We start from the raw sequence: 22,079 nt of genomic DNA, 5'->3' as shown, positions 1-22,079 counted from the left end.
GAGGCTGGAAATTCGAAATTGTGGGTTCGGGATTAGAGTGAGGGCCCATTGAAGGAATTGAAGCAAGAACATAGCCATAGGTCATAGAAATGAACAGAGTTGAACTTTGAAATTCAGAAAAGGGAGGGAATGGACTTACTAATATGTCATTATTATCTAAAGTGGCATGTAAGGATTTCATATGTGTCTCAAGCTCCTTGAAGACTGGGGTCAGAGTTTCCTCAGCATGTCGCTTCCTTGAGGCTGAAGGGGTTTTCCCAGGTAATAGCTAAGGCACCATTCCTTCGAACAAGTGTATGTGCTTCCCCTTCCAAAATTCTCCTGCAATCCCAGACCAAGAAGAAACTTCAACATAGAAGGCTTCTTCTGATAACATGAACTTTTGGGCCCGCATCTGGAATGTGTCAGAGTTGACACATTGGGGCCGCACCTAGGTGTTGTCATGACTCACGCCAAACCAGATATCCTAGGAGTATTCATCAAGGAGAAATGATGGGATTTTTGGTCAAGTCTAGCCCTGGTGATATCTAGCATTCTCTTGTACCAGCCAGCAAAAGAGGCTTCATTGATTTCCTTGCTGTTGGGGTCCCTAGAGGTCTTCCATGGTAAATACCATCGAGAAAGAGGTTGGTCTTCAGTAATTGTTTCCATATCTCACCCCTATGGTGGGACCATTTCCACATGGCCAAGGAGAAAATGAGTTATCCATATATAAAATGAGTGGCCCACTTATATACATCTTCACAAGCATCAAAGAGTTCAGTTAGCAGAAAACTACACCAATTCAACTATGTGCCTTGCACACAAGCCTCCGCAACCGAGATTGTATCCAATGTGAATTCATCCCTTGAGAAATGTCGCATGAGTTTCCTAGAAATCGTGTAACAAGAGAATTTGACATTGGGCTTGTTGATTGGCTCTATTAGAGCACCTTTGCCCCCACACTGGGTACCATATTAGCTATAATAATTTTCATCACCTTTCTTCTTCCCCCGCTTGGAACTATTCTGGAATGTGGTTGATACTGCGGATCCAGCAGTAGAAAACCCTGTAAGTCAGTGCCTGGATTGGGTGTTCCTTATCGAGCCATAGAGACCCTCCATGCATCCTACTGATGAGGAATTTTGCACGCTACGTTGTTGCTCCCATAGTGCCAAATGCTAGAAGACTCCATAAATGCAGCAGCATCAACCTCTGTAATCCTTTGAAATCATCTGTAACTCTTGTCGACTGGTTTCCATCCTATTTGGTAACAATTTCGGTGTAGACTTCCTGCTTGACTGCTGGAAAATGAAACGAGTCACAGAGGTCATTATCTACAAGCACAACATTATCATAATTGTCATAAAGAAGCTTTATCTTTGTAATTCTCTTTTTTGGTTCAACATATAGGACCGAGATTATGGTCTTCGCATGGCTACAGTGCGACGGTGATGTACAAAGAAAGCTCAAGGCTTGAACTTGGGTTGGGAATGGGGGAAATTTGATACAGACTCTAAACTTGGCAACTCAACCACGTCGACTTTTCATACTGAGAAGCTTATCGTTTCCATGCAAACTAAATAGAAATGCTAGACATGAATTTTTTTATTTTGCCTCTTAGCTAATTAATATGGGAGCTTTTCGCACTCGATCCCAACCATGGCAGCAATAATGATGGCCAGCCGGACCTAACTCGAATGACGCAAAAAATGGAAAAGGAGGCTGGGAATGATGGGTAATTATGTTGATATGATGAAAGACGCTTAGGAGGTGATGAACAGCTCATGTCGAGGGTATTAGAGGAGGATTTTAGCCTAAATTTGAACTAACAAAGGGAATTATTCCTGATTATTATGGATACAACAACTGACTTGCGTGACTCTAGGACCATGAACGGTTGCGAAGGGGTGAAGCAACTCCCACAACTGAAAGAATTGGCGAAAATTTATTCATGACAAAATTTAACTGGAACGACTAACTGATGGACACAACTGACAAACTAAAAGAATTGACTGACCCTACCTAGGCCTACCTACGATCCCCTTCAAGAGATCAAATCATTTTGATATCAAACTAGTTGAGCCATGGAAAGGTTTCAGGCATGCATATTCACCCATCCAATAAATAGGACTCCATCCAATTGTGTGAGATTGAAAACTCCTGATTCTTTCACCTCCGCAACTACAAGCAGTCCTACGAATGCATTTTTAGCTTTCCAAGAAACTTTAAGAGCTTACTTTCATATAGAAAAACATGCCCTCCAACTTTGAAAGATTTTCATTTGATGTGCCTATCATGCCCTGCTTTCTAACTCTGCTTCTTGACAGTATGGTGGAAATATGCCAAAAAAGCTAGCTTGATCCAACTCCCAGAGATCTTCCAATCACTTTGGAATTGATTCATCCTTTGTCATGCAGGTGGTTTGTGCAATAAAAAGATTGGGGATGGTAAACTCGGTAGGTACTACGACCTCACATCTATATACTATATGGAAGGGTGTGTGCTTGAATAACCATTTGATGGTAGTATGATAAGACCAAAGTGTGATTGGCACCTATTTGTCCCAATCGTCTCTATTAGTCGAGCATATCTTGGTGAGTCCCTTCGCTAATATTTTTTTTAAAGCTTCCAAAATATTGTTTGCTTGAGAGTGATACGGGCTACTCTTATGGTGTTGTATCCTAAATTTTTGCAGCATTAATGAAGCGGTCGTCGGATTAATGAAGTGGGTCCCCAATCTCTGGTGAGGCTTCGAGGGCACCCAAATTTAGTGATGATGTTCTTGAAGATGAACCTGGCAGCAGTTTCTATCATCCAACCTTTGACTGATGTAACTTCAACCCATCTCGTAAGGTACTTTGTGGCGGTAATATTGTATCTAGCGTGTGAGTGGAGAGCAGGTGTGTTAATAGGTCCCACAGATTCAATGACCCACTTTTCAAAGGGTTGGAGTGCTCGTAATAGTTTCAAAGGAAGTTCATCTCGATGTGATGGCTTCCGAACCCTTTGATAGATGTCACATCTGTTATCGGGAAATCTAGTGTCCACTCGGAGCTGCTAGTCCCACTAAGACTGGTAGCTATCTTAGAAACAAACACACTAAAACCACTTTCGTTTTCCTTTATGAGAAGTAGATAAGAGGGGAACAAAGGTACCAACCTCAATCTTGCACTTGGTTCCTTGCTTGGTTTTTCTCCCTTCTGACAGATCCTTATCGCTTCTCCCTTGTCTACACAGCTTCAAAGATCACTGTGGAATCAAAGCAGCATAATACTATCGAAGAACAAAGATATACGATCATAAACAATATAGGACCATATATATATTGACCACACAAATGCATATATCATCAAACTTACAAGAATTTGGAGTAAAAATTGAATAGCTTTATTAATATCAAGAATAGCAAAAAGGATTAAAACCAATTGTTCTGACCCAGCGTCATCCTCCAGCATGAAAGCCCTTCTTTCACCTCATGAAAATCTTAGATCACCCAACACTATGATGTTCCACCAAGAAACCAACAGCACTTCCTTACAAGATACAAAATTCCAGCCTCTGGATCTCTGGGATGAGGGATCCATATATAGATGATTGCAGGGGGGTGAGTCAACTTCTGGGATTTTGATTAGTGTCCTCTCTCTGATAGTTCTTGATTCCACTTGGAGATTGATGATCTCCTACTCATCCCTGGGCAAATTCAAAGAGGCAAGTGTCATAGGAGAAGTTTCTGGAAGATTCTATGATCATCCACCTCACAAATTGTCTCTGCCATTTGTCCACTCTCGCCCATCGCAACCTACAGAAGGGCTTTTCAATATGCATCGCACTCTTTACACCGGGCAGTGGGATGCATCACACCCTTAGCACTGAGCAACCTGTATGGTCTAGTTTTGACCAGTTCTGAGCAGTTTCCTGTGGAGAACTTCTGGGAGATGATGTAATCAGCTGACCTTGTTCCTTTAGGGTATGAGACAACACTTTTAGGGACTTAGGAGCCCTTGGTTTATGGACATGTTTGATTGGGGTTGCAGTGCCCAAAAATGTCTATAACAACATCCCTTGGTGTACTCCTTTGCATCACGAAAAAGTGTTGGCCACGAGAGTCCCACCTACAACACTTTCATCGCAATGGCTTTCCCTCCAACATTCCCACCCACAACTCTTGAGTGGAATTCCTACAATATGTCATGTCTCTCATCATAAAACACACACCTTCACATTATTTGATCAAGGCCCAACTTGTGCAATTGTCTTGTGATCAATTGATAACCTGTAGTGTGAAACACCATGTGCCTTTATTGTGTTGTTGTGTACTTGTCCAGGAATTTACCTATGGCAAGAAATATTGCAATATCTTCCAAGTATTATGGTATGAATTCGACCCAAAATAGGTCAATATCTAGAAATTGATCACCTATCAACCCTTCAGCTTTTCCTGACTCCAACCAGGAGAGGTGATCAGGACCCACATTCAGCCTTCCTGGCTTGACAATTACACTGAATGTGAACTCCTAGAATAACAAAATCCATCTGCAAATCCTTCTTTCAAGTCAGTTTTGTTCACTAAGTACTTCAGGGCAGAATGATTAGTGAAAATTTTGAACAGACCCCTAGAAGATAGTGCTGAAAAATTTGTAGCGAATACACCACCACAGGCTCTTCACGCTCAATTGTGGCATAATTCGTTTTTTCTGTGGACAATTTTATGCTAGCAAAATAGATGCTCTGATAAATATTTCCATCCTCGGGTTGAACCAAGACGACTCCCAAGGCGATATCTGATGCATCGATGTGAGAATGAAACTGCTTGTTCCTGTAGGTTTTAACCCCGTACAGAAATTACTTGCATACGAATTCTAAAAACAGAAAATAAACAATGGTGAGAGCCTAAAACATAAAACAGATATACACAGAGATTTTCCCCTGGATCAAAAAATCGGGACTACCAGATTGATTTTTCATTGTGTTCCTTTCAATGTTACAATACATACATATACGTGTTGAAGCATCAGTAAACCCCAATCCATTAACCCTGGATTAGAACATAACTGCAGTTCCCTTGAACAGATCTACAAAATACCATGGACATAAAATCATCATGCCCAAAACCATGTGTGAAATCCATGCACAAAACCATAGGTAGGTCCGCCCACCTAATATAGGGTCCAAAAAAAAAAAAAATCTCGAACCCCGTGTAGGGGGGCTCTCCCCCTCCTGTTACCCCCCCCCCCCCCCCCACGCGTGGTGTAGTCGTGGAAAGAATATAACACAACCCAACATTCTCCCACTTGCTTTTTTATTTCCACAGGGGGCCACGAGAGAGCTAAGTCATTTATCCAACCCTACAATGCCCATTGTTTCTCTACAACAAGAGAACTTCTTAGTGCTCACAAACTTTGTCAATGCATCTGGAGTATTCTTCAATGTGTCCACCTCTACCAGCAACACCTTTTTTCCCTCAACCATATCCTTCACAAAGTGATACTAAACGTCAAGGTGCTTTGTATTTGAATGATAAGTAGGGTTCCTTGCCAATAAAATTGCACTTTTATTGTCATATTCTATCCCTATAGCTCATTGTACTAACGCCATACTTGAACACAATCTCTGCAACCAAAGTGCTTCCTTTCTTGCATGAGTGGCTGCCATGTATTCTGCTTCTATAGTTGAAAGCGCCACTATAGACTGTCTCTTACTCATCCAACTGACTGCACCTCCAAATAGGTTAAACGCATACCCACTTGTAGATATTCTCTAATCCAGATCTCCATCCTAGTCTGCATCAACAAAGCCACGGGTGTCCAAAACTCTGCTCAATCATGGTCTTCCTTGGTAGCACAAACCACAATCACTAGTGCCACGCAAATACCTAAAAATCTACTTCACTTTTGTCTAATTCTCCTTCCCTGGTTTTGACATAAACCTGCTCAATACTCCAACTACATTTGCAATGGTCTAGTACAGACCATTGCATATATCAGGCTACTGACTGCACTTGCATATGGAACATGGGACATGTCCTCTTCCTCTTCTTGTGTCTTAGGACATTTTTCATCAGATAAATTTACACCTAAAGGAATAGGAACCTTCACCGGTTCACTATCCTGCATATTAAACCTCTGCAGTATTGTCTCAACATACTTCCTCTAGTTTAACCAGAGCTTCCTCTTTGCCTAATTTCGTTTAATTTCCATGCCCAAAATATATTTTGCAGCACCAATATCTTTTATGTCAAATTTGGAGGACAATTGGGTCTTCAAATCCTAGATAATTTCTTTGTCATTTCCAACAAGCAACATATCATCCACATACAAGACTAGATAAATGACATGGTCACCAATTAATTTAAAATACACATAGTGATCTACTTTGCTTCTGGTGAAGCCAAGTGCCCGTATAAATGTATCAAATTTCTGATAACACATCCTTGGTGATTGTTTTAACCCATATAGAGACTTTTTTAACTTGCATACCGGTTATTTCTTACCCTTCACCACAAAGCCTTCAGGTTGCTTCATGTAGATCTCTTCTTCCATATCCCTGTGAAGAAATATTGTCTTCACATCCATCTATTCTACCTCAAAATCAAAAGCAGTAGTAACAGATAAAATTAATCTAATAGAAGTTACCTTGGAAACGGGAGAAAAACATATCACCAAAATCAATTCACGGCACCTGGGAATAACCTTTTGCTACTAACCAAGCTTTGTATTTCTCCACCTTTCCTTTTGCATTCATCTTCTTCTTAAACACCCATTTTCTGCCAATGGGTTTCCTTCGAGTCAACAACTCCACCATATCCCAAGCCTCATTTTTGTGCAAAGATGCCATTTCATCAACCATGGCCTCTTTCCAGAGTTTTCCATCCTATGAATCTACTGCTTCCTTCACAGTTCTGGGATCATCATCAGTATAGATAAAGCAAAATTAAAATAGAAAGTAGATGGACTATACCTTTCTGGTTGCCTTCTTTCTTGAACTAATCTTCTCACAGCCGAATTTTGTGGCTCTTCATTTTATGATTCTTTTCTATAGTAGAGTCTGATTCTTCCTCCTTTATCTAAAACTCTATCTTCTCAAGTTCCTTTGGTAGGACTTCATGTTTAATAACATCTTTCGCCTCTCTAAATGCCACATTCAGTTGTACACAATCTTGTTTCTAGGTTCCAAAACTTATAACCTTTTAAACCATATTTATATCCAATATAGATGCACTTATCAAATTTACTATCCAACATTGTTCTTTTCTCCTTTGGAACATGTACATATGCATCACATCCAAATACCCTCAGATGTGAAAGAGAAGGTTTCTTACCAGTCCATACCTCTCATGGAGTCTTATCCTCCAATGTTGTTGACACAAAAATGACATCAGGGAAGGACCCTGAGTTCAGGCACAAAGAGCCAACAATGGTTCGTTGTAGTCTAGGAAAACGTCGCATTTTCACCTTACCCGGAGGGATAAGGAATCTCACCCAAGGCGTGTCGTGACCGAAACTACGAAGGGTTCAGTATAGGGTCGGGGATATCTTAACCATTACTCTATATGCAACCCTGAGCATATATTCATACTAACAATATATCAACATGATGATCAATATAACTTAAGAATAGACTTGCAACACATTCAAATATTTGTAGGTCCATGAATCATAACCAAACACACACATCATACCAAATAACCAGTCTGAATTCTCATTTATATTAATCCAACAGAAAGTTAATTACATTATACATTTGGCCTCAGCCATAGACAATTGCATGAAATACCTAGTTTATATAACATTGCAGATTTCAACAGACTTCAACTCTAGCTCCCAGATTACTGCTCTGGCCTTTAGGTCAGATGCTTTGGTAGCTAACATCCTCCTCACTTCTTTCTCATGACCAGAACTATTCAACCTATCTCTCCTTACGGCCTCCTCCTTTTGTATTATCCTCTATTGTTTTTGCTACCAGTTCTACTAGGTTGTTTCGTTCCTCGGCTGCCTCTCATCCACCTTGTCCGCTCGGCTGACACCTTATCATGACCATCCTGCAACTTCTTGTTCATGTTTCACTTCTAGTTGTCTTATCCACAACTTGACCATTACTTCTTCCACCTATTTTCCCTTCTTTGTATCTTCAAAATCTTTCAAAATTCAAAATGAAGGCCCCAACAAGCCCCGACCACGGTTCTTTGACTCGTCCCCAAGTCAATCTATCTCGAGCACTGCAGTTCCTATTGTTGTTTCTGTAGATGCTTCTATTGGTGGCTACTCTTGTTCTTCCATCTGATGAGCTACTGCTTCTGTTGTATCCTCTTTCATTGGCTGGGTGATTCCTTCTTCGACCACCCCTTCTTCTCCATGTTGTCCTTCTTTCCCAAATGAAGGCCCCAACGCAGGAACGGCGGTGGTCGTTTTCTGCCTAAATTCGTTGTATTTATGGAGGGAAGCTTCTCATGCAATTATGATTGAATCATCCTGTTGGGTAAAGTATTCTGCTGCATTTGACATTAGTTCACTTGGATTTTGACTCTGCAAGTGTTCCATTGTTCCCCACTATTATTACAGACTTCCTTTAGGGTCAGTACTTGTAGTCGGACCGGAGGTATCAGGTCTCAGATTATAATTTTAGTTTTCACTGATTCCTCCTCTATATGAGAAACCTGTGCTTGAATAGCTACGATTTGTTCGTCGATCTTCTGGAGTTGGTTGGAGTTTGTATATTCCTTGATGTTGGAAAACAAGATTTGAATTTTTTCCCTCATAGGATATACTGGTTGATTCTTTATGGCGAGGCTTCTTGGCCAGTCATGAACTCTTTCCATTAGGGTGTATCCATCGGCTAATGCTTCAGCGAGTTCTTGTTTCTTGGTTGCCACTGCACTGATTTTTTCATCTATTGTCTGGGCATATATCTCCACCGGATTTGTAAATGTTGATCTGACCATCTCCATCTTTTTCTTCATGTCAGCGCTTGTTTCCACCAGACTTGAGCATGCTACTTGAATGTGGTCGCAGCAATTTTCCAATGTGCATGTTGCAATGTCCTTTGGGGCTTCTGTGTTAACATCTGTTATCGTTGGCCATAGTGACCGAAATTTCTGTCACCTGGTCAACCTACGCCTGCAGACCAATATTTGTATGTCTCAGGTGATCTCTTTCCTCTATGACCTCTTGTAGTTGTTACTTCTGCTCTTTGTGTTCCCGAACTAGGTCATCATGTATCCTTTTAGCTCTTTGCGCAGCTTGCTGGATGAATGCAAATAGTTGTGTCGATGACCAGTGTTGTAGTGTCTCGGAGTACATTGTGTTGGAATCTAGAAAGTTTGCTTGAATGGGTAAGCTGTTGGAAATGGATTTTTCAGAGTGGGAGGTGGGAGAGTTTATTGGTTGTGATTGTGGGGTGAACTGGGGAGTGGAGGGAATGATATTAGGGTTGGGGACCAATGGGAAATTTATAGGAAATATTGACTGGTAGTGCTCATTTCCCACTAACTGCGCAATGGTCGTGATTGGTTCCTCCCCCTGGAGTGGGCTCAACCCGAGAAGTAACGATACTAGCGAGGCTATTTGGGCACCATTTCTATCGTTGGCCCCTCTAGGCTATTGGGTTGAGTCTAATTCCATTTATTCAGTTGTCATCCTTGTACCAGGGGGATGTTTTCTAACAGGGTTACAGAGGTGGAGGTTGTGTGCGCAGAAGGTTTCCGCGACAGTGGTGGAAAGGGAGATGAATTTTGGGGATTTTCTTCAACAATAGGTGATGCGGATATCGATTTTCTGACCTCATCAGTGAGGTCAACAATGTGAATTGCTTCGGTAGTTCTGGGCTTCTTGGTTGTCGGGTTTTTTACTACTCTTTTCTTCTTGGGCTTCGGGATTGTTGGTTGTGATTGAGCTTCAGGGCCAACAGTAGGAATTTCCACAGCTAACAGGGTTGTGGTTATTGAAGTAAACATAATAGAACCTTGAAAAAACCTAGATTGGGTTGTCTCACTTGAAGGTTCACCAAATCTTGTGATTGTCTGCCTTATTGCAAACATTTTTTGTTCCATTTGTAGCACCATTGGTTCTATGTCTTCCTCAGCCTGTCTCTTTCTGTTGCTCTCTCCCACTTCCCCTACTTGTGACTGTGGCCTCAGTCTGTCAAACAGATAATGGTATTTCCCTTCAGTGATATCACATGCAATCCTCGACCATGACCCAATCTCTCTATGGAGTGTTGCCTTAGTTAGAACAAATTTTTGTGGCTTCATCTTAAAGGTCTGAGGGTGGAGACATTTTGGTCTGAGGTACGTGTGTCCATGTGAGACTCCAAACCAGATGTCTTGTGAAAATTCATTCAGAAGTAGTTTGGGTATTCTTTCCATCGACCTAATTATGTCCAGCATCAGCTCATACTATTCGGCGAAGACCACCTCATTGATTTCCTTGTTGCTCGGGTCTCCTGAAACTCTCCATGGCTCATACCTTAGCGATATCAATTGTCCTTCAGTAATCTACATCATCTCCCTTCCTCTTGGTGGTCGCCACTTCCACATTCCTAAATTCATCACTATGTATCCAAATATGAAATTAGTACTCCTTCTGTAGATATCCTCACAAGCCTCAAAAAGATCATTTAACACAAAATTTGACTAGTTGAGCACTTCTCCCTTACAGCAATGCTCCACAATCGAGATTTTGTCCAGAGTGCACTCGTTTCTTGCAAAGTGTCTCATTGTTTTGCCTGCTATTATGTAGCAAGCAAGTCTTATCTCAAATTTTATAATAAGATCAATCTTTTCTCCCCTGCCCCCACGCTTTGCTCCATATTTTCCATAATAATTGTTCTCTACTTCCTTCTTTTCTCTTTTTGTTCCTACTTGGAATGTTGTATTCACAGCATTTCCTCCTACCGAGAGTCCTACGAGACAATGGATAAAATCTACATGAATTGTATACTCCTTATTGAGCCACAGCGCATTCTGCTGGTTAGGAGCTTCATGCACTGCATTGCAGCCGGTTGTGTGCCGAAAAACAATAGACTCCTCAGATTGATTAACGTCGATCATTGTAGACCTATGAAATATTCTTTGACCTTGGTTGTCATCATTCCATCTTCCTTTGGAACTTTCTCTGTATAAACCTCCCTCTTTAGCACTGGAAACTAGAAGCAATCCATAAGATCATTGTCGACAAAGGTAGATTTATCATATTTTCCATACGGATTTTCCAACAAGATAATTCGCTCATTGAGTCTATCTTTTGGAACTAAAATAATTCCTTTTTCCATTGATCTTCATCTCTGGTAGACAATTGTTACTAGAGGCCTCAAACTTCTGCCCTTCTGCTACTACTATTCTTCAGAGAAAATTTGGAGTTCTTCTGCTACCTGCATTTGAAATTATGTAGTTTCTTGCATTGTCATGCAAATTAAGTAGACGGACTTGACACGACATTTTCTGACTGGACTTGGCAACTAATTACTACTGAAACTTTCCCCATGATTTAACATCGTCGACTGACTTGGACCTGAAATCTATGACTTGTAATGGGGAAGGACAGATTGGGCCGCATGGTTAATAATTTTTTTGTGATGGGGTGTATTTATTAGCTAAATTTGTTCCTAACGGGAAAATATTTTATGGGCCTCTATCTAACAGTTGTATTACTAGTTACTTATTATGGAAAACACTAGTCGTATGACAGAAAATACTGACAAAGCGTGTGGCTGTTAAGACTGGCAAAGCATATAACTATTCCCCCGACCAAAAATGGGTTGTGGTATCATGGCCAATTTTGCCGCAACCTTATTGATGCCTTTTCTTATTATTGAAAAAGATATAATACTACAAAAGACATGAACTTCAAATGAAATTGGTAATAACTTTACTAGGCATTATTGACTACTACCTACTTGTGGGCTTGTCTCTGAGACCCCTTAACTTGATTGTGTGCCTTTTGGCATGTGGAAGGGTTTCATGTGTGCATCGTTCACCCATCTCGGTAGAATTCCACCATCTAGTTTTCCTAGCCTTACCACTCTAGAACCTTTGATTTCCGCAACTATAAATGGGCTCAGCCAATGCATTTGCAACTTACCCGGGAACTTTTGGAATTTGTTGTCGTATAACAGCGCATGATCTCCGACTTGGAATGTTTTATTTCATATATGTCTGTCATGCCAAGCTTTTTGCCTCCTTTGCTTTACTGACTGGTGAAACTCAGCTAGGAATCTGAATTCGTCCAGTTCCATCAGTTGATCCATTCTTTCTTTTAATGCTTCATCATCTGTCATTTTTGTTGCTTGAGAAATAAACATGCTTGGCACTATGAATTCCACTGGGACCACTGCCTCTTTTCCATATACTAGTTGAAATGGTGTTTGTTTTTGTATTCTTTTCACTGTTGTTCTGTATGCCCATAAAGTTGTTGGCCCGTGTTCATCCCAGTCGTCCCTATTGGTTGATACAATTTTTGTGAGGCCTTTCTACAGTGTTTTATTAAATTCTTCAACAGTTTCGTTGGCCTGTGGGTGGTATGGGATACTTTTATGATGTTGAATCATAAATTTCTTAAGAAGAGATTCAACAGTTTCATTAATGAAATGTGTCCCTTGATCACTTGTCAGGATTTTTGGACATCCAAACCTTGATATTATGTATTCAAAAATAAATCTTGTAGTAGTGTCGGTTGTACAGTCCTTGACTGGTGTTGCTTCTGCCCATCGTGTGAGATATTCTATAGTTTTTATTATGTACCTTGTGTGTGAATGTCGCGCTGGTGGTGTTATAGGCCTGATGAAGTCTATCGCCCACTTCTCAAAAATATGCACTGTGTGAACTGGGTTTAAAGGGAGTTCATCTCGACGTGATGGATTTCCAACTCTCTGATAGACATCACAATTTTTAGTGTATTCCTTAGAATCCTTGTGGATGGTTGGCCACCATAATCCTGCGTGCAGTATTTTCCTTGCAGTGGCTTTCCCTCTGACATGGCCTCCCGCAACTCCAGCGTGACATTCCCAGAGCACTTCTTCTCTTGTGTTGAAGTACACAATGTCTCATAATTTGATCCAGACCCATTTTGTAGAGATGTCCTGCAATTAGTTGGTAATCCATTGCCCTTACTATTAGATGTCGCTTATATGTTGATGTATACCCCTCCGAGTAGTACCTTGTTGTTAGTAGCCCAACAATTTCTTCTAAGTAGTCTGGAATTACCTCTATTCTGAATAAGTCGGCATCGAGTAACTGATCATCTAATGACCCTTCATTCTCTCCTATCTCCAATCTTGATAGATGATTTGGCCCCACATTTATCCTTCCGGGTTTTATGACTACCTCAAACGTGAATTCTTGGAAGAGTAATAACCAACGACATATTTTGCCTTCCAATACTAGTTTGTTCACCAAATACTTCAGTGTTGAATGGTATGTAAAAAAATTAAATGCCACTCCCAAAAAATAATGCCTGAATTTTTGTAGAGAGTAAACCATGGCCAGTGCTTCCCTCTTTGTTGTCATATAGTTTCTTTCTGCAGTTGATAATTTCCTGCTGGCATAGTACACTGGGTGATCCATATTTCTCTCTCCTCGTTGCGCCAATATTGCTCCTAGTGCAATCCCTAATGCATCAATATGTACATGAAATGTCTTGTTCCAGTCTAGGTATACAAGGATAGGAGTGCTTACTAGTTTCTCTTTTAACTTATTCAATGTTGCTTGATAGGCCTCCGACCAAGTGAATGCTTTCATATTTTTCAGTAACTTCTCCATAGGGGTTTTAATTGATGCGTAGTTCCTAATGAACCGTCGATAATATCTTGTATGGCCTAGAGTGGACCACAACTACTTTACATTATGTGGGGGTTCCATGTTAATGATTTTCGCAACCTTTGCGGGGTCTACACAGACTCTGTCTTTGCAAACAACATGGCCCAGTAGTGTTCCAAATGGAACTGCAAAGATGCATTTTTTTAGATTCAAGGAAATTTGCAATTGTCTACATCTCTCAAACATGACCCTCAACAAGCTTGTGTGTTTCTTCAGTAAACTGTACATTGTCCAGTCATCCATGTATACCTCCAGGAACCTGTGAATATAGTCTCTGAATGCAGCTATAACAATCCTTGAGAAAACAGCAGGTGCGTTCTTCAAATCGAACGGAATTATGATAAGCATATGACCCCTATTCAGTTGTAAACGTTGTCTTCCTCTTGTCTTCTTCTGCTATTCGAACCTGATGGTAGCCTAAAAATCCATCAGTGAAGGAATACGCTTCATTGCCCGCTACATTGTCCAGAACCTCATCGCTAAAAGGTGTTGGGAAGGGATCATGCACACATGCATTGTTCAACTTTGATAATCAACATAGACTCTGATCTCCATTGCGTATTTCTTGTTTTGTATAACGATTGGACTAATCCATTATGCTTCGTCCACTGAGAATATAATTCTAGCTTCTAGCATTTTTTCAATCTCCCTCTTGACCTTTTCTTTCACTCTTGGGTTTAGCCTATATGGCATGTGCTTTACTGGATGGGCATCTAGTTTCAGCACAATCTTCATCTCTCCTATGTCCCCTTTTATCCCTTTTAGCTCAGCTACCGAAGTTGGGAATAAGTCTTGATATTCTTGCAACAGGTCAAAGATCTCCCTTGTTGTTTGTTCGTCCTAGTAATCTCCAATGGATGCCATCTTGGGTTTATCATCTGATTCGATATTATGCTTTCACAATTTCATCGAGAGTAGGTGTGTGGCTTCTCCTACGAGACTTTCTTGAATATCCCTTTCCCCTTCTGTTTCCTCAAAGGTCAGGTGTCTTAATCCTTCTAAATCATCTTCATCTAGTTTTGCGTCTACTTTGTCGCAGGACATATATTCTGGATAACCTGCTTCATAAAAATGTTGTAGAAACTTCTCATCAACGCAACCTTCCAATAACTGTCCAGGGTGAACATGGTCCTTTTTATGGCATATAAGGTTTCAATCATGCATCAATCAGCATCTTTGAACAAGAAGTTGTTGTTGAACTGGCTAGCCATGATATCCCAATTCGTTGTTTGTTTACGAAGTTCCTCTTGTATGTACCATGCTTGTGGGATTGTGCCTAGAGTTTGTATAAGTACAAGCACCCAAAGTTATTTCGGAAGCCTTTCTATTTCCCAATTTTCTATGTAGTCCTTTAGATGCTTCTTAGGATTTGAATTACCTCTATACTTCACTCTATTCTGCAACAGGTCTTCTTCCTGACTAAACCTCTCTCTCATGTCTCGCTTTATGGTTACTCATTCACACAACGTGTTGCAGTGCGCTCTCCACCACCTTTTCGGTGTGGCGTGTAACGCAATATCTAGTAATGAAACCTTGTGATCTTCTCTTATATCTCTGTCTACTTTGCTTAAAAAAATGTTTATTGATTCAATACCGTGGAATTTGGGATAGTCGCTTACCTTTGCCCCTATCCAGTTTATGCTGCATATCTTCGCGTAGCATCTAGTATCAAGTTCATATCCCCCTTGTTGCCATGCATCCCACTCAGCTTCTGAACCATTTTGTGAGCTTTGAATACTCCTCCAGCTAACAGATCCTCCAGATGTAGGATTTATATAATCCTCTCTCTTTCCTGTCATTAGTGTGTACAGCTGGTCTAGCATTCCTGACTCGTTTCTGTCATGCACAGGTTCTGTGAACTTGGGTCCTTGATATGGGTCCAAGGGTTATATCACTCACATCCCTTCTGCTTCAAAGATCATTAACTCTTCCCTCAAGTCAATGACAGCATATTTTTCCTATGCCCAATCGATACTAATAAGTGTTGGGTACGGGTCCTTGTCACCCATTATATCAATCACTTCAAACTCAGTATATGTCTTTACTCCCGCTACATCCACCTCTACATCTTCCAACCTTCCAATAGGCAAAATACAATATTGATTTTCCATCCTCAATTGTATTGGTGAATATTTAAGTTGCAGCTTCCCCAACACCTCCCATGTTTTCCTAGGTAGAATGTTTACATCCGACCCTAGGTCTAGCATTGTGTCCTTGATCTAGAATCTTGCAACCTGAGCATCAATCCAGAATTCCCTTCTGATTCTCTTTTTATTCCACTGCACTCTTCTTGTATGTTTTTCTGGAAAGTTGGCAGATATTGGTTCTTGTTTCTCCTCGTCTTCTGGCAACACCACTTTCAAACTTTTGTGCAACTCCTTCAACATTTTCTCATCATCAACGATCTGCAGAAATAGCTTAAACCATTCTTCTATCAGTCGAGCATTGTTGAGTGTGCATTTGTCATGTTTCTGGTTTTCCTTTGTCTTTGTCATTCCTTCAAACAATTTAGTTGCCTCTTGATAATACTGTTTTTGTTGTGTGGGGTTATATGACTTCGGGGATGCTACCCGAACAATTGAGGGTGGGTCCACCATACCCCGATCTTCCCTTGTCTTCTTTCCTCCTCTTGTAACTATATTTATGTTAGTTATGGGAAGAGTGTCACTAGTACGAGGCTTTGCATTGATTAGATTGGCCCCTCTCTGTCTAGTCCTCTCTTCCCATTTTGCAATGAGCTCAAGGCAACCTTTTGTGGCATATGTATTGATTCTGCATTGCGAACACCATGGTCTCCTGGGGAGCGGACATTCTCTGGCAACATGCCCCTCCTGATCACAATTATAGCATCTTACAGGACCTCTACCTCCAACTCTTCCTCCTCTCATATTTCCTCCTTGTCCTCCCCTGCTAGATTCATTGACTCTGAACGTAGAACTGCCTAGCCACTCTGCTAAATTGTCTAATGCCCTGCACTGGTCAGTCTGATGCATTATGGATGCACAAAATTCATAATAGTTTTATTTGGTACATTAGAGTACTTCTATAGTATTGCATATACCTGTGGTAAATGTCTGTAATTCCTACAGATTTCACAATATTCTTGTGTATTTCGTCCTGGGAAAGTTACTTGCGCTCCTACTACCGTAACTCCTATTGTTGGCAATGTTCATGATGGTCCTACAATCCCCCCTTAATTATTGATGCCTCTCAACCTCGGTCATTTTGTCGCAACATGTCCTTCCACCATAGAGTGAGTACACCATATGTTAGGTCTAGCTGACTGAACTGGTTGTAGATCTTTCAGTTTTTCCGTTAAGTTGGTGATCTGATTTTGGAGGCCCATGATCGACGAGCCCTGTAATCCCACCCCGCTCCCCTCATGCAGGTATCCTGCCATGGCCTCTATAGGTGACGCTTGTTCTAAAGCATCTTGGAGAGTCCCAATCTTTTGTTGTGTCAATGGTGTCCTCGTAAGGGGCAAGAGTGCTTTAATGAACCAGTCTCTCTGATGATTAGGATCTAAGGTGTAACTCAGCTTAGCAATAGCATCCTTAAATCTCTACATCAGTTCCCAAGCAATTTCACCTTCCTTTTTCTTGATTTCCCATAGTTCCGATAATCCTTGTTGGTCAATCTGAGGTACTTTGAATTCTTGCACGAAGCCTCTCTTGATATCATCTACTGTGGGATTCTGGTTCTATTCTGCCCATTTTATAAACCAACATAAATCTCTCTCCCTCAATGTGGTCTATAATTCAATTGATTTAACATTATCTAGCGTCTGACGTGCTCTCCATATAGCTTTGCAAAGGTACCAATGTTGTTCTACATATTCATTTCCTCTACCAACAAATTAAGGGTATCTAGTGAAAGATCCTTCCATGGTTACTCGAGTGTGTGCCAACAACACAAATCCTCTGTTTCTAGGTTGTTGAGATCCTTATAATCCTAAATTACTATTACTGCTGAATTTAATGTGTAAAAACTTGCCTTATACTTCTCATGCACATCTTCTACTCGTATCACTTTAGCTAACTTAGCAACAAGTTTATCAGGATTATTGTAAGGCACCAAGGGAAGGTCAGGATGGATACTACCTGTACTTCAGGGATTCTATTGTTTATCTTTTGTAGATGTTTCATCTTCGGCAAATAATCTTCTCATGAAATTACCCATTTCCTCTTCGCAACTGTAACAAACCTTTTCCTCGGGCATCTTTCCCGCAACCTGTAAGAGAGAGTCCCCGTCATTATCTTGACTTTTGTTCCTCCCATCAGCATTCCTGTCTTTTCATACATCTTCCTCCATTATCTTTCCTTCTTCTAAGCCCCCTGACACCGCTCCTACTTGGTGGGGTCCCATCCATCTCTCCCTTAGAGTTTTTACTGCTCTCTCCTGCTACTTTTCAGCTAGTAGCACTCTCCTTTGTGCTCTAATATCTCTAGTTGTTCGCAATCCTTCTACATCCATTCCTTAAGCAACATCTACATTCCCCAACCAGTAGCATCCTCCCCTTAGGCCCTTCCCCTAGTACTGGGGTTTTACGCTACCATAGTTGTTGTAGGTAAAGGTAGCAGCCCTTCTTCCACCATGAACATCTTAATCCACAACGGCACTTCCCTCACCATCTTCCCTCTTAATCCTGAGTTGAACACTTCGTCCACCCTCGAGAAGGGCTGCTAATTATTTTCTGAAAACTCGACTATGTATCCCTCTACTATAGTCTACACCCAAAAATCTATTGCCCTTATCAAATCGATATCCCAGTGTCAAAGTGACGCAAGTTCTAAGGGAACCCAATCGCGACGGGTTGGTGTCATTCCTTCTGGTTGATTTTGCACTTTTAACCTCCTTAACCAGTTATACAAGACCTTTGGGAACTTACACTAGAGGATCTCGTACTGGTCACTGGAAACCTCAGAGTACAAAGTCTCTTTACTTACTTTGGAAATAGGTTTACCCCGTTGAATATCTTGTTCTGATATAAACTGGTCTACTCTATTATCCTACCAATCCCGAATCTCTTTCTTAATTATTCTCGACACCATATCCCAAATTGGTTCTTATAACTTCAGGTCCCAGAAACGGAACCATTTGTTAGCACAAAATGACATCAGGGAAGGACCCTGGGTTCAGGCACAAAGAGCCAAAAATGATTCGTTGTAGTCTAGGACAACGTCGGCATTTTCACCTTACCCCAAGGGATAAGGAGTCTCACTCGAGGCATGATGCAATCAAAACTAAAAAGGGTTCAATATAGGGTCAGGGATACCTTAACCATTACTCTATATGCAACCCTAAGCATATATTCATACTAACATTATATCAACATGATGATCAATCTAACTTGAGAATAGACTCGCAACACATTCATTTTTTTGTGGGTCCATGAATCATAACCAAATACACACATCATACCAAATAACCAGTCTGACTTCTCATTTATATTAATCCAACAAAAATTTAATTACATTATACATTTGGCCTCAACCATAGACAATTGCATGAAATACCCAATTTATATAACATTACAAATTGCAACAATCTTCAACTCTAGCTCCCAGGTTACTACTCTGGCCTTTAGGTCAGATGCTCTGGTAGCTCACATCCTCCTCTATGCTCGTTCATGACCATAAATATTCAACTGTATCTCCTTGCGGCATACTCCTTTTGTATTCTCCTATGTTGTTTGCACTACCATTTCTACTCGATTGTCTCTTTCCTCAGATGCCTCTCGTCCGCCTTGTCTGCTCGGTTGCCCCTGCTTTCTGTTGACACCTTGTCGTGACCATCTGTTACACGGTAATTTGTCACCAACTCCGCATTCATTGATTCAATACACTATCGATCCATGTTATTGTGTCATGTTGCAAATTATGTGTCAATGTCTTCCTTTTCATCTTAGGAAGAATATCTTAGTTTACTTCTCCTGGAGTAGACCCTTTTTTACTTATGTTTTTGGGTCATCGCGGATAGCAATTGTTCCACCTGAGAAGATGGCCAAGATTGCACTAACCCTAGCAAATTCTTCGCTATGTCTTTGTGTTGCACTCGCGATGAGCTACTTTTGGCAAGTTTTTTAAATAACTTGTCAAAGCTTCGAAGTGTAACAGCTCCATGGGTAGTCCTAGGGTTGGTTATTGGATCAGATGAGCTCGCCTCTCTCCTTTGGGATGGTTGTTCCACCTTTTGTGTAATCTCTCAAAGAGATAAGCTCTTTCTCCCATATTTTGTGGAAGCTCCTCCTCCTATAAATACTTCCTCCATGACTAAGATCAGCAAGCTTCAAAGTTCAAGAATTCAATAGTAAGAGTAGAGAGTTTTTGCTAGAGTGTGGAAGTAGCCTCTCATGTAACTTAGTTTGGGATGGTTTTGAGTGGAGTTAACTTGGTTGTAATAGTATTCTAGCATTAGCCTTTTGGGTAGGAGAGAGATTTATTCATCTTTTGGGAGACAGTATACGAGTGAATTCTTGCAGAGTCATGCTGACAGGACCCTTCTAGGACACTTACGATGTCAAGGCTTGGTTGTAAGGTCTACTTTGATTACATTATTAGAAATCAATAACTTATTTCTTATATCGTATGTTGAAATGCGTAATGATAGCTTGAAGCTCCTTGACTCTTTAAGTAGATAGTTTTTATCATACTCTATTATGTTCGTGGTTGTGTTCTGTATGTTGTTTTCAGGTACAAGTGATTAGAAGAACGAAAGCTGGAGCAACACAACAGGAACTTCATCGAACGATGGTTTGAAGGTAAGCCTTCATGGCATCAACTTTCTAAGGAAATTTGTTTTGGTATTACCTTTGCTATGACTAGACCCACTCTAGGGTTAGAGGGGTGTTTTGGAGAATTTAGCATCTATGGATAAATACTAATTCCCTAGATAAGTAGTTGTATCTAGAACAACATTTAAAGTGTTTTAGACTTTTCCAATTTGCAATAGATAAGATGAAAATATAGAAGGCCTACCTATAGTTTCGCTTTCCTCTCGTCTCCCTTGTATCGATTTCATCGCTCCTTCCCATACTTAATCCACTTGAGAAGTACCCTGTAAACACAATAGAAGACAAAGAACCGATCAAAGCATACAATCTATTGAATATAAGTGAAAGGAATCAGATACAATTCACCCACATAAGCATTATGAAACAATACAAACATATGGGGAAAAGGTTCAAACACTTTATTGGATAGAAGAAGGAATTATAACCATTGGTGTGTGATTCAAAGCCATTCCTCCAGCTTGGATCCCATCCACATCACATCAAAACCATGACAAACTTGTAGCATCACAATACTTTCTTCAAAGCCAAATCTCATAGCAGCATTATCTCCTTACAATTCAACATAGTCCAGCCCCTGATCACTTAGATGAGTGGCCAATTTATAGGAGGATGAAGGAGGTTTTGTCATTAATGGTGGCATTGAATGGCCTCCATACTTATAATTAGTTCCATGGAGGAATGGATGAAAGGATAGGATGCACCTTAACTCATTCCTCATCCATTTTCGAGCTCATGGGGGTTAATAAGTCAGGGAAACTTCTAGATGACTCCAAAAGATAAGAATATTCCCCAAACCCTATGTGAATTTCACTCATTCTCGCCCAACATAGGTGAAAGGAAGCCTAAGTGCTATGCAGAGCACCCTAGCAGTGGACTTAACTTCTCTGCAGAACACCTTCATAAGGGCTTACCTTTGCTGGTCCCTCTAGAGGCTATTTCTAGATGTCTTCAAGTCATGAAACTGTTTGGGAAGGAGGCATTCAAATGGGTGACTTGTTTAGGGCATGAAGCAATTGAAATTAGGGTTGGATGAGCCCTAAAACACTGATCTAGATGTTGGGATTTGATGTGCCCAAATGGATCTGTAATAGTTGTCCCCTAAAGCATGAAGTCGAAAAAATGCCAATGTCGAATGAAATGATTTACGATGTGATGAGGAGGTATCAAAGTGGAAGGTGACCTGCATCAATTACAATACATATATCATGATATTTTATTTTACATGAATTTTTGAGGGAAGGCATACCCATGCGCAGCTTGTAAACTTTCATTACATGTACATAAACAGTCGTCTATAGATATAGACCCATGAACGGAATGACCATCAATGTAAAGCCATTGTACATATGATTTAGTACTCCTGAAATCACAGCCTGAATGGATGAAACTAGATCTGGGGTCTTCAATCTCGTTCAACCGTTCACTCAAGTATGATTCTTAACCATGTGAATATGTGATCTGAAGTCGAACATGGGAAGACACCATCTGATTACCAGC

Source organism: Pinus tabuliformis, chromosome 4_2, assembly GCF_031772625.1.
Source record: "Pinus tabuliformis cultivar Carrire ecotype Pingquan chromosome 4_2, CPIR1, whole genome shotgun sequence".
In the NCBI taxonomy this organism is placed as follows: domain Eukaryota; kingdom Viridiplantae; phylum Streptophyta; class Pinopsida; order Pinales; family Pinaceae; genus Pinus; species Pinus tabuliformis.
The sequence above is the reverse complement of the archived record's forward strand: the minus strand, read 5'-3'. Positions refer to the sequence as shown.